The sequence below is a fragment of the Mesoplodon mirus genome, assembly GCF_964341445.2.
Source record: "Mesoplodon mirus genome assembly, chromosome: 5".
Lineage (NCBI taxonomy): Eukaryota > Metazoa > Chordata > Mammalia > Artiodactyla > Ziphiidae > Mesoplodon > Mesoplodon mirus.
In genome coordinates, this window is record NC_138980.1 from 56962218 (window position 1) to 56976665 (window position 14448).

The 14448-nt window shown below is 38.5% G+C and overlaps 1 protein-coding gene across 10 annotated transcripts in view; it reads left to right on the plus strand.

Annotated features, from left to right (window-relative positions):
* The window catches only part of LOC309804872 (uncharacterized protein), a 121632-nt gene that overhangs the window by 37489 nt on the left and 69695 nt on the right, over positions 1–14448 (plus strand). For 9 of the 10 annotated variants that reach the window (XM_082622544.1, XM_082622543.1, XM_082622546.1 and 6 more), the window contains 3 exons: positions 855–1133; positions 3615–3788; positions 10020–10161. The gene's annotated coding sequence lies outside the window, so the exon portion shown is untranslated. The remainder of the gene's footprint in view (positions 1–854; positions 1134–3614; positions 3789–10019; positions 10162–14448) is intronic. The other variant, XM_082622547.1, reaches the window with a different exon arrangement.

The following is a 14448-nucleotide window of genomic DNA, read 5'->3' on the forward strand; positions in this document are numbered from 1 at the left end:
TCATGCAGATCCCTGCAAAAGGAAAAGAATTAACAACAGCTCTGTAACTCTCTCCTCCATGTAAACTTACAAGTAGGAGGATAGCCAAAGAAGGTCTCATGTGAGAATATTTTTACCAGAATTTTTACATTGCTTATTGTAAACAAATCTGGAATTTATTGATTATGGAGCACAGCTTAGAGAACAGAAATTAGTCTTGTAGATCCCCTCTCTGCATGACTGATGGAATATAAAAACTAAGAAGCTCTAAACTTAAATAGCTCCCAAGAGCTGATTTTTACAGCACGTGTCCAACACACACAGTGAACACTCATCTCTAACTCTGAAACCAGAATGCATCCCAGTACAAAAATCTATTTTTTGGAGGTGCATATGATAGTTTGGACCCTTCCAGAGATAGATGTTATGCTTGCTTTTTCGCTTGTATCCTTAATTAATCATTAGTAAAATTTGCTGTTAAGTAAGTTGCCTAATTTCTCTGAATCTGCTTTGACAATTTGACTTCTGTTGTGGTATAATAACTTTTGATTAGAACTGTGCCATTCAACCAGCTTTTAGGGTGCTTCTGAAATTACTATAAATTGTTAGACTCAGCTTCTCATTATTATCTTCTTTTCTTCCGTATTTTCAATTGTCTCAGTTCTTAAAAATTACTTGTTCTTGCCTTTTTCTTCTATATATGATTCCTTAGGATAATTATGTATTTTGATGGAAATTTTTCATTGTTTTTACCTAAGTTATACAGGAGATGGACCATCCTTTGATTTGGTTCATCATATTCAAAATACTGAAACTAGAATCAAACCACTTTTTGATTTCTTAATTGAGCTGCTTGTTCCCTTCTCATTTCACAGGAATAGGAAGTTCCTCACATGTTCTCATCAAGAACAGTGATGCCAGCGTGGTCCATCTGGTATGTAAAGATGCAGGATGGTACCCAGAACCTGAAGCAAGCTGGATAGATCTCCAGAGACATAATTTAAAACCACACTCTGAAAGTAACAGAGCAAATGGAAAAGGCCTGTTCTCCATTGAGTTTTCAGTTCTAGTAACTGAACTCAAAAAGATTGTGCCCTGTTCCAACCTCAACTCCAGGCTCAACCAGAAAAAGGAAACAAATATTTCTGATTCAGGTTAGTTTGTCTGTAATTATATCTCATTTCCTGGAGAAGTGTTTTAAGACTGAGTGCACACTGTTGAGTTCCTAATTGAAAGGGAAATGATACTGAGTTCCTGTACTGTACTTTTTAGGCAGCTTTACCTAATCTATATTACTTCCTTCTTTCTGCCAGCTTTGGGTTTAGGTTGTTCTTCTTTTTCTAGTTCTTTAAGAGAAAAAGTTAGGTTGTTGAATTAAAATCTTTCTTGTTAAATGTAAGTATTTACAGTTATAAATTGTCCTTTTAGCAATGCTTTTACTGTTTCTCATAAGTTTCAGTGCATTGTGTTTTGTTTTCATCTGTCTCAATATATTTCCTAATTTCCCTTGCAATTTCTTCTTTGACCCATTGGTTGTTTAAAAGTATGTTGTTTAATTTCCACATATTTGTGAATTTTTCAGTTTTTCTTCTGATATTAATTTTTAGTTTCATTTCATTGTGATTTGAAGGATACATTGCATAATTCCAATCTTTTAAAACTTATTAACAATTGCTTTGTAGTCTAACATATGGGGTCTGTCCTGAAGAATGTTCCATGTGCACTTGAAAAAAAACATATATTCTGTTGTTGAGAGGAGTATAGGTGTCTGTTGTGTCCATTTGTCTATAGTATTGTTCAAGTACTGTATTTCCATACTGATGTTCTGTCTGGTTGTCTTATACATTATTGAAAGTGGGTTATTGAAGTCTCATACTATTATTGTAGATCTGTCTACTTCTCTCTCTAATTCTAATAATGTTTGCTACAGTTTGGAGGTATGTTATTTGGTGCATATATGTTTATAGTTGTTATATCTTCTTGGTGAATTGATCCTTTTATCAATATGTAATGTCCTTTTTTGTCTCTTGTAACAGTTTTTTTTTTTTGGCTGCGCCACACAGCTTACAGGATCTTAGTTCCCCAACCAAGGATTGAACCCGTGGCCTCAGCAGGGAGCATGGAGTCCAAACACTGGACTGCCAGGGAATTCCCTCATGTAACAGTTTTTTACTTAAAAGTCTATTTTGTCTAATATTAATATAGCCACCCCTACTCTCCTTTAGTTACTGTTTACATGAAATACCTTTTCCCATAGGTATTTGTGTTTTTCCTTACCCCTGTGAAAAATGGAAAAATGATAACAGACAATAGATTTTTATGATAAAATATACCGTACTTGCAAAACTGTATATATAATATACAGTTAATATGGTTAAAAATTTAGTATCCCTCTGAATATAAGATGTCATCAAGTATAATACATATTGTATTTTATGTACCACTAAAAAAGAAAAAATTATACCAATTAAACTGACACAATGATTTTTTTGTCACTTTGAATTTTTTATACTTATTAAATTTTTTTTCAGACTTTGGTTTTAACATTTATCACCGTTGTAAATACATAAAAAGTAAAATGTATTAAAAAACTGACTAAGGTGTATTCATGATAATGACAGCTATATCTTGAGACCATCCAGACTTCAGAAATGTGAAAATATTAGAAAATAAATACCTGTGTACCCACCACCTTGTTTATGAAATAGAACAATCGCCAACACTATTGAAGCTGTTGTGTATACTTCCCTAATAACATCTCCTTCCTTTATACCCTATAGATACTTGCTTTTTTCTAATTTTGCCAAATATATACTCTAAATAATTTATTGCTAGGTATTATTATTAACTGTTTTATACATTGAACTAAAGCACATGTGTTCTGTGACTTACTGTTTTTACCCTACCATAGGTGAGATTCATTCATGCCTATGTGTCTAACTGCCACTGTTGTATAGTATCCAACGGTATATGTAGTCCATAATTTATCAGTTCCCCAGCTGATGGACATTTGGGGCTATTTCCAATGTTTTGCCCTTATATTTTGTTGCATTTTACAGTTGTCTCCTGGTACACATGTGTTAGAGTTTCTCTTGGGTATATACCCAGAAGTGGAATTGCGAAGTCAAGTCAAGATGGTAGCCCGACAAATACTGCTGTTTCCCTCCTCCCTCCCATGAGTATACTGAGGAAACATGAGTCTTGTTCTTGCTTGATCTACAGACCAGACTTAGTATCTATGTTCAGGGGCCTTCAAAGGGAAGACAAGCAAGAGAAGGAGGTGGTGGTGCTTTCCAGCCCATAGAAGGTGACTTTCAGCCATAACCTTGAGGAACCAAAGATAGACAGGGGTTAATGTGGGGTAGAGTGTTTCTATCAGCTCCATTGAGCATGGGTATGAGGTGAGGCTCCATTTGACTGGAGACTAGGGTCGTCTCAGGCTGAAGCTTGGTTGATGGCACAGAATCCACTGTGAAGTCACTTCTATGCTGTGGAATACATAAGTTCAAAAAGAAGATAGTAATTCATTCTAAAAATGAATTTAAAACTAAGGGATGCTAAACTGAAAACAGCTTGGTTTCATGTTCTGGCTCTTCTTCTGATGGGCTTAACAGGTTACTGTCTCCTTGTCTTAGATATGATGGCACCAGTGACCTCCAGCCCTTCCCCACGCTCTTCTGTCTGTGTGATGGATTACATGCTGCTCTCCTCCACAGCTTGCGACCCGATGATGTCCACCTCTGTATTATGCACAGTACAGTAGGCATTGAGGTTCTTGCAGAACCCCAGACCACTGTCTGTGCAATAAGGTAGGCTTTGAGCTTTGTCAGCAATGAGCCAGTCCTTCTGGGTCTCTTATTTTCAGAACCTGGGGCCACTATGGAGTAGTGTGGGATTTGAGGTTCTTTAACAATGAGCCAAAACTGCTGTATATTCTTACTCAGAACATGGGACTACTGTTTGTGTAATAGGGTAGGCTTTGAAATTTATTTTTTTAAAAAGCCAGTTGTACTGGGGCTCTTACTTGAAGCCCTAGATAAAAGAGCCAGAGCCATAAGCAACAAAGGACCTACAGGGACAACGAGGGAAAGAAGGGATTTTTACTTTGATCCTCAACTAATTCACTGATGGATTCTGATTCAAAAGCCATTAATAATGTCTATATTAATTCTCTGCTTTAAAAAAAAGCCACAGTGGCTCTCCATTGCCCAATGAATCAAGTGCAAACTCTTAACATAGTATTTGAGACCTTTGGCAATCTGGATACAACCAAATTTCAGAGTCTTATACATGAGTCCATACTGATATAAATAATTGAATAAATAAATGAGGGAGAAGAGATAGCTCTTCCTTGCTGTAGAATTCCAACTAATGAGTGTGAAAGGAATGAGGAAAACAGAAAATCACCATTAGGTCAATACCACAGGAATAACTGCAGATAAAATCCACTGATGGATGCTAAAATTAGGAGGTGAAAATTTGGGAAGAAATATACTTGTAGAGCTTCGTACCATCTCTTCCAAAATATTTATTAACTGCAAAGGAAAATATATTACCTTGAGAGTGGAGAGACCTGATAGAAACCCTCTTAACCAAGTGATCAAAGTCAAAGTCAAAGTCACCAGTAATAAGACATATCAACAACCTAAATCCTGTGATGGGATGCCCTCAGGAGGACACAAAATCATTTCTGCAGTGTTCTTGTCTAAAATGCACAACCTCAGACTAATCATGAAGAAATATCAGACAAACCCAAATTGAGGAACATTAAAATAGGAGATCAATACCCTTAGAACGTGTCAAGGTCATGAAAGACAAGGAAAGACTGAGGAACTGCTGCAGATTAGAGGAGACTAAGGAGAAATAACTAGTGCAGTGTGAGATCCTGGATTGGACCTTTTCAAAAATAGTTTCAGTGGAAAAACTTATGAAATTCAAATACAGTTTTTACAGTAGTTAATAACATTGTACTAATGTTAATTTCCTGATTCTCATGCTTGTACTGTGGTTATGTAAGATGTTAACATGAGGGGAATCTGGTTGAAAGATATCAGTACACTGTTATATTTGCAACTTTTATTTTTATTTTTTAATATTTATTTATTTATTTTGGCTGCGTCGGGTCTTAGTTGTGGCACACTGGATCTTTCATTGCGGTGTGCAGGTGCTTCATTGTGGTGCATGGGCTTCTCCCTAGTTGTGGCGTGCGGACTTCTCTCTAGTTGTGGTGCACGGGCTCCAGAGCACCAGGGCTCTGTAGTTGTGGCATGCAAGCTCTCTAGTTGTGGTGCATGGGCTCAGTAGTTGCAGTGTGCGGGCTTAGTTGCCACAAGGCATGTGGGACCTTAGTTCCCTGACCGAGGATCGACCTGGCATCCCCCTGCATTGCAAGATGGATTCTTAACCACTGGACCATCAGGGAAGTCCTGTAAGTTTTATATAACTTTTATATGCTTACTCTTTAAAAAAAATACCCATTTTCACTTATTACATTAGTAATTAGAAGAAATCATTCCCAGTATATGGGAAAGAGCACAGGTTATATAGTCAGACACAGCTTGATATTCTAGCTCTACTACATATTAGCTTGTTTGACTTATGCAGGTCACTTCAGTCCTCTGAGCCTCCATTTTCTTCATATGACTTTCTTCAAACTGAGATGACAATTCCTTAAGCATAAAATTGTTACAAGCATGAGTTATGCTTGTAAAGTACCAGGTGCAGCACCTGGCACAGAACAGGTAGCAGCAAGTCTAAGTTTTTCTTCCCATAAAGAGACATTCAATTCACTACACAATTGAATTGACCCTGTGCCCTATAGGAGATCATGGTCCAGAGATCATGTGCTATGGAAATCATAGTCCAGAGAGGAATGCAGTCAGATCGCTTCAATTTCACTCAGTTTCTTTCCTGTGCTTATCAATCTACCTTGCATGATCCATGTTTGGTATTTGTGATCCTCATGAGCAGCTGAAGAAAAAAAAAAACATAAAAGTTTGCAATCCACTCTACTACACTGCAAGCTCCTTGAGAAGAGGGTTACTGTTTCATTTATTCTTCACAGAGGCCTTAGTATAGGCCCTTTCACAGAAGGAAGGGCTTTCTGGCCACCCACTTAGACTCCTATGTGGTAGGTTGAGTCCAGTATTTATGATGGGGGAGAAGCTGCATCCTCTCTCCCCTGGGTTGCTCTGGCCTTTCCCCCCTTTTTTTCTTTTTAATTCTTAGTGGTTCCCTGGTAGGCTAACCAGCATATGGATAATATGAGGGTTTTTCTGTACTGCCCCACCTTATGGTGTTGGAATGGCTTTAATTGGAACTTATCCTTTCCCTTTCTTTCCATTTGGGTTTCATTCTTGGGCTGGGAAACTCTCTGGCTTCTGTTCCGTTCACTTGTGTTGCCTTAACCCTGCAAGTTTGGGATGAGATGTCCCACTACTGAATCTTTAGCTGTTTCTGCAACAGGCTTCTGTAATCACCACACTCATGCTGCCCTCTGGGGAGAGATCAGCAGTTCCTGCTGACATACTAGAAGGCCAGGCTTGTGGCCCTTGCTGCAGCCATTTTAAACATTCTTGAGTATATTTCACAGCGCCTGCCATGGACATGCTGGCTCCACTTCCTCCTGGGTCCATGAAGGCTGCTCTGGCCAGAGCTGAGATTAACTGTCCTGAGTCTGCAGACTCAGTTGCTCTCATGTCTATAGCACCTGTAGTGGTGCATGGTGCCTGTTGTCATTGCTAATGCCACTCCTGTTGTTGTCAGGCACCAAAAAAGTCTCTGGATTGCAAGAAAGAGTGTGCTTCTCTGCAGTAAAAGATAAACTCAGTAGGCCTGGGTTGTCTAAAACCTGCACATTTCAAAGAAAGGTTTGACCACTTGCCAGGCTCCCAGGAGGTAACCTCTAAGTTTTCGGAATATCCTGCCTGATAAAAGCATCTTTTTTACATGGGGCTTTGGGACACTTAGTATCAGTTTGACCTCTGAGAGGCTAGAGACTAAGTAACGAAGGTCAGCCATGTATGCACACCTTGTCTACATGACTGACCCTGAATAAAAACTCTGGACACCAAGGCTCAAGTGAACTTCCTGGGTTGGCAGTACTTTGTGCATGTTATCTCTCATTGTTGATAGAAGACTTAAATGTTGTCTGTATCAGTCCACTGGGGGAGGACAAATGGAAGCTCGCATCTGATGGCTCTTCTAGACTCTTCCCTGTGTACCTTTTTCCTGGCTAATTTTAATCTGTATCTTTTTTTCTTTTTTCTTTTTTTTTAAACTGAGGTATAGTTGATTTACAGTATTATATTAGTTTCAGGTGTACAACATAGTGATTCAAAGTTTTTATAGATTATATTCCATTTAAAGTTATTATAAAATATTGGATATATTCCCTGTGCTGTACAGTATATCCTTGTAGCTTATTTATTTTGTACACAGTTTGTACCTCTTAATCTCCTACCTCCCTGCATTGGTAACTTTTTTTTTAAACAAAATTCACATTTTATTTAGGTTGAAATAAACTACAGAAAATTGATTTTCTTCACCAAAAATAACAGCAATATTTTCTGTATTATTCCTGGATAAACCACAAAACACTTATTTTTGTAGGTTTTCTAGGTTTTGCTTGTAAATCAAGGTGAGGCAGTAGATACAGTCATGGAAAAAGACAGAAGAAAACAGACAAATCAGTTGTCAGTATCCATGGCCTCTGATCCTGTCTTGACCATGAAACAGAAGTGTTCAACATATTTCTGTCAAAAAGCTTATGAAGATCTGTAGGCCCAATAAAGGAATGTAAACAGCAACAATCAGATGTGGAACAACAATGGCAGGCTCTTCCATTCAAACTTTAACTATAACTTGTTCCTTCAACTTCATTTGATAAAGACAAAATCTACAATGAAATCCTTGTTTAGCAAGCTCACACGTTTCTCTTACAGTCTGATAATTTTAATGGTCCCTTACAGATTTTTAACAGCATACTTAAAACTCCTACTATTCAAAGGTCAGTCGTGAGCTTCACTGTAATGTTTTATAAAATGTATTCCTTCCTCCCATACCTCCTCAAAATTTATTTCTTCAAAGAACTGATAACTCAGTACCTGACAATTGGATCCACAGTGACAAATGTTATATCTAAAATGACTTAACTAATACAGTTTCAAAGTGCCATTAGCAGAGATCACACAGAGTGTAACATGGTACTTTCAGTGCTATCTTCTGGAAGAACAGTTAGGTCTCCAAAGCATGGGACTTCAAACGGGCCATTTAAACAGGAAGATTATCAATGACTCATGTACTCAATACGAGGCCTACAGGTCAAGATATTCAGTGATTAAGTGGCCTACGTACACCTTACAACTTTTCTGAAAGATATTTTCAAATTTCTTACAGATTTTTTCAAATATCAAATATAAGAGAAAGCCTATTTTTAAAAGCCTCTTAGGTATTTTCAATGGTTTCTGAATTATCTGTAGGAAGCTCTGACTTAACTTGTATAGAGTTTGATATATGTATCCACCATTAAATCCAAATCGTGTTTTATATCAAAATTTATGTTAAGCAAAGCCAAGTTACTTGACCTTTGGTCTGTCAAAGTGTTCCTCAGGTATGCTTTGAGATGCTTTCGCCCATTTTCATAGCGTTCATTCTCAACCTTCATCACAGGAAGAATACATAGGACCTTCAGCAATGCATAAACATTAGGAAGAAACTTGATGTCTGGCAGATGAAGGGCTTCATAAATAGTGGATGGAAGCTCTATATCTTTCCCTCTGTGTTTCCACTTGATTCTCCAACAATGCAGCTCAGCAGAGAGTGTCAGGATTAGGTAAGTCACTTTAGTACATGTCAGCATGATGCTCCTCTGATGTACTGAATTTAAGCTGTCCCGTGACATAAGGTACCAGAGATAAGCATTTAAGAGCTTTGAGGTGTTGTTCTGAGAATATATCTTTCAGTTCCTGAATAATGTGTTGCACTGTTGGAACACTTAGAGTTTCTTTATAGTAACTCTTAGAGGTTAGCTGAGATTCTAGGTTACTGTGCTGAGCTCTGTGAAATTTCCCTGGGAGTTTCATCTGAATATCAAGTTTGGTTGCCAAATTTGTGGCTTCCTCAAACCAAAATTCATGATAAACTTCGATATTTTCCATCACTTCATTTAGTGAATGCAGCACTGCAGTCAAACTGCTGGCTGAAAAGAAGACATCAGAAGTTTGCCCCTGAAGATTTTTCCCGAAGGCTCTTGTAAAAGATAGAACATTTTTAAGAACAACATTGGTAACGACGAAATCAAAATCTGTTACTGCACTACAGAGTACAAATGCTCGGCCAGCTATGCAGTTATTCCATCTAACATTTGTGTCACTATTTATACCATCTAAACATAAAACAAGTGCTTTTAGTCCACTAAGATTTCAAAAGCATCATGCCTGCCTGTCCACTGAGAATCGCAAATTTACTTCAGTTCTTTGCCCCTTTCTTCATTGTTCTGAAATAGGACAGAAATTACATTGTCAAGCTCTAAAAGCAGTTGTGGTGATCGATGGGAAAAAGAACAAACTTCCTCAATTGTTCCTAATGTGACAGATACTACCATAACAGGCACTGATTTTGCCAACCACATATTTAAGGCACAGGAAGAGCAGAGTGTGTAGATAGCTTGGGGATATTTCTCTAAAAGTCTAGAAGCAACAACTTTCATTTTGGAAGAAAATCCACTGGGCACAATGTAAGCCTGGCCATGGCAGTACTCCATGTTTAATCCCCACTTCTCAGTTATCGTAGTGTGAAATTTCACAGCCAAAATTTCTGCATCAGCTTCATAAGGCAGGAAGCCCACAAATTCCTCTCTCAGGTTGTGAGCTTCGTCAACAAACCTCACCAACACAGGCAGGTGCTCTTCCCCTGCTATGTCCACCACATCGTCAGTGACGATGGAAAAGAAGTGAGAGTCTCTCACTTCCCTGAGGGTTTCTTCCCAAATGCAGCTCTCACAGATCTCTAGCATCTGTTTCTGCTGTGTTTCCGAACAGAACAATGTGTTAACTGCTGTTGTCTCAAAGCTCCTTCTCAGAACCTCTTCACCAGAATGGATCCGGCACTCCAGCAGTGCTTGAAAGTTATCAGGAGTCAAGAGACCTTCTGGGATTTCATCAGTTTCATGTCCATCCAGAGGTATGTTCTGTTTTCCCGTAAGAATCAAAATTTCAAATAAAGATTTTAAGTATTCTTTGTTTTCCTTCTCTTCAAGGGTTAAAGGTAAAATGCTCTTCACCCCCTCCTTCTGCACTGGGGTTCTGAGCATTGCTGCTGTTTATTTCCTTATGTTTTGGTTCCTGTTCAGAAGTTTCATCCGTTTTTTTCTGTTTCAGTGTCCTGATTTCATCTTCACTCAATTCTTTTATTCGTTTTCTGTGTCTACTGTGTGGATTATTCAAATGGCTGGTAACATCAAATATTGTTGGCATTGCATTATCTCGAAGAACTGTCCTATAAGGACTCTCCCAATGACTTCATGTATCTGCTTCAATTAATTTTGAGAAGTACAATAACCCAATCATTCTTTAGTTTTCTGATGCCTCTGCAAAATGTATAGTTCTACAGATCATAGAAGTCTCAAAGTGTTTGGCACACAATCAGTAGTGTTTATTTAGTCGATCAGGTGTTTTATCTTCTAAGTCGGCTCTCCTGCAATTCTCCACCCACTTCTGGCATCTGGCTGTATCCCACGGGAACCTGGAGAAGGCCAGGTCCGACTGCGTGCTCTTCCGCGTGCAGCTGGGGGCCGCGCAGAAGTTCCGCATCGTCGTCTGCCAGCCGGCCGGGCCAGCCTTCCCAGCCCTCCCAGCCCTCCCCTCCCCGCCTCCTCAGGGCAGCCCGCCCGCCTGTCGGGGCCGGGGAGGGGAGCCAGGCCTACCGGCCGGCTCGTTAAGACCGGCGCACCGGTAGGGGAGGGGCAGGCGGGCGAGAAGCCGCGAGGGGCAGGAGGGGCGCCGCGGTCCGAGGCCGGGCTGAGGATGCGGCCACACAGTGCTGTGAGCGGCTGGGAGTATTTACCAGCGCCGCCGCCGCAGGTGCACCTCCCGCCCGCCCGGGACGCTGCCGCCTCCTTCCCACCCGCACTGGTAACTATTACTTTGTTTTCTATATCTGTGAGTCTGTTTCTGTTTTGTTATATTCATTTGTTGTATTTTTTAGATTCCATATATAAATGGTAACATACAGTATTTGTCTTTCTCTGACTTATTTCACTAAGCATAATACCCACCAGGTCTGCCCATGTTGTGGGAAATGGCAAAACTTCATTCTTTTTTATGACTGAGTAATATTCCAGTGTGTGTGTGTGTGTGTGTGTGTGTGTGTGTGTGTGTGTGTGTGTACGTATCACATCTTCATTCATCTGTTGAGGGACAGGTCATCTGTTGTTGACTATGGTAAATAATGCTGCTATGAACACTGGTGTGCACGTATCTTTTCAAATTAGTGTTGTTTTCTTCAGATATATACCGTGGAATGGAATTGCTGTGTCATATGGTAGCTCTATTTTTAGTTTTTTGAGGAACCTTCATACTGTTTTCCACAATGGCTGCACCAATGTACATTCCTACCAACAGTGCACAACAGTTTCCTTTTCTCCACATAGTCACCAACATTTATTATTTGTGGTCTTTTTAACAATAGCCATTCTGACAGGTATGAGGCGATGTTTTATTGTGGTTTTGATCTGCATTTCTCTGATGATAAGTGATGTTGGGCATCTTTTCATGTGCCTGTTGGCCATCTGAAAGTCTTGTTTGGAAAAATGTCTGTCAGCTCCTCTGCCCATTTTTTAATAGGATTGTTTGTTCTCTGTTGTTGAGTTGTATGAGTTCTCTATATATTTTGGATATTAACCTTTTATTAGATATATGATTTGCAAATATTTTCTCCCATTTGGTATGTTGTCTTTTCATTTTGTCGATGGCTTTCTTTGCTGTACAAAAGCTCTTAAGTTTAATTAGATCCCATTTGTTTATTTTTGCTTTTGTTTCCTTTGCCTTAGGAGACAGATTTTAAAAATACTGGTACAACTTATGTCAAAGTGTGTTCTGCCTATGCTTCTTCCTGGAGTTTTATGGTTTCCAGTCTTACATTTAGGTCTTTAATCCATTTTGAGTTTGTTTTTGTAAATGGTCTCAGAAAATGTTCTAATTTCATTCTTTTACATGTAACTGTCCAACTTTCCAGCCACCACTTATTGAACTTTTCCCGCATTGTCTATTCTTGCCTCCTTTGTCATAGATTAATTGACCATAAGTGTGTGGATTTATTTCTGGCTTTCTATTCTGTTTCATTGATCTTTCTGTCTGTTTTTGTGCCAGTACCATATTCTTTTGATTACTGTAGTGTTGTAGTATAGTCTGAAGTCAGGAAGCATGATTCCCCCAGCTCTATTCTTCTTTCTCAAGATTGTTTTGGTTACTCAGGGTCTTTTGTGCTCCCATACAAATTTTAAAATTATTTGCTCTAGTTCTGTGAAAAATGCCATTGGTATTTTGATAGGGATTGTGTTGAATCTGTAGATTGCCTTGGGTGAAAGTTTAGTATCTTTAAATAACAAACATTTATTATCTCACAGTTTCCATGGGACAGGAATTTAGGCATGACTTTGCTGAGTCCTCTGGCTCACAGTTTCTCACAGGACTTCAGTCAAGGTTTCAGGTGCTGAGGACTCGTGTGAAGATTTGATTAGGGAAGGATCTGCTCCCAAGTTCACTTAAGTGATTATTTCATTCAGTTACTCAAGAGCTGTTGGACTGTAGTCCTCAGTCCATGGATGAGTAACAAGCAGGTGATTTGAGACAGTGGACCAAGGAACTGGGAAGTATCCTCTGAGGGTTGAAAGGACTGAGCTGATGCTGAGGAAAAATTTATTCCAAACCTGGAAAAAGGCAAAATGCTTATTGCTTGATTCCTTCATATCATGCTAAAGCTTCATCAGAGAAATCAGTTAGGCTTTCATCTGACTCTGGAATATAACTAACAATTAACAATTGGCAAGGGTACAGACAGCTCTGTAAAGTTAGCGGTTAGTTTATTGAAAATTATAGGGTTTGATATTTTGCTGCATTGTGAAGAAGATAACCCTAAAGTTTATAGGCTTGTTCTCTTGAAGAATATTTATAGATTTTCATCTGACTGAGCAATTTTTTATTCTTTTCCCTTTGAATAGTACAGAATTATGTTCTTCAAATGCTCTTGCCACCAACCCCATTGTCTTCTAATTGGTTTTTTCGATAATAAGTTAAAATTTGGCACATGATTATTACCTGTTTTTTTTAACAGTGAGTGCCAATTAGACTGTGGAAAACAGACTTGACCGAAGATACTGCTCTGAGTATTGCAAGCCATAGAAATGATAAAAACAGATGACATTCTGCCATCTGCAGAGGGAGAAGCATGGGGATATTTTGTCTCTATACAATCTTAGAGCAAAACTAAAACAGCTGAAGTGAGACTTGTACCTACAAGTTCTGATTATGTTATCTTATATGATGAAATTCTAGTTGTTGCAGGAAAGGATCAGAGAAATAAGCAATACGTTTTTCCTAAGCAAGCCAATGTGTCATAGGGAATTTTATAAAAGGAAGCTGAAACTGGCTAGACAATGTGACTGTCTTTGGAAACTGGTTTTGTTTTTCAAGGAGAGGGAGTAAGAGAACAGTGTTTACCTCATGATCTCAGTTACTGAGTCAGTGGATAAAAGTCCAGTAAGTTCATACACAGCAAACACAGCAGAGAGTACAGTAGCTGCTTCAAAGTATTTTCAGAGAAACACCAGAAGGCAGAGTGATTCAAAAAAAGAAATAAGTGACCGGAAGCATATGGACTAGCTAATTTAGGGAATCAGATGTAAAATATATAACTCTGCCACTCTGATAGATTTTGGTAAATGCTATTCATGCCAGGGAGCTTCCTAGCCTACAGAACAAAATAGATTGAACAGGAAGAACCAAGGTAGCATGAAGAATTTCAGGAGTATTTTAAGTAATCCTACTATCTAGAGATCAAGGAACCTAATTTCTATGACTTGTAGAGCTTTCTCCTTAATTCATGATGACTAATTAATAAACTGAGCTCAGGGAATAGGATAGTTTTAGATCTAGAGAAGGAGTCTGAGGCTTTCATGAGATGGTTTTGATCATTAGTTTTAGTTAATGAAGGTAATTCTATTTTAAACTGGAGAATTTTCAAGAAAAAATATTTGCAGTAATATAATTATGTTGTACTCAAATGATACAAATGTTTTGTGAAAATTACATGTTCCTTCTGCTCTCTTAATAGACCTGTTTGATATAAGAATCTTTCAAACAATAGTTAAAATTTAGACACAGTTAGAGGTTAATTTACTCCAGTGGAAATTTGCTCAAATTTGTGTCTTATATATACTCACCTCTGTGACCACAGAATTCTAATATGTCA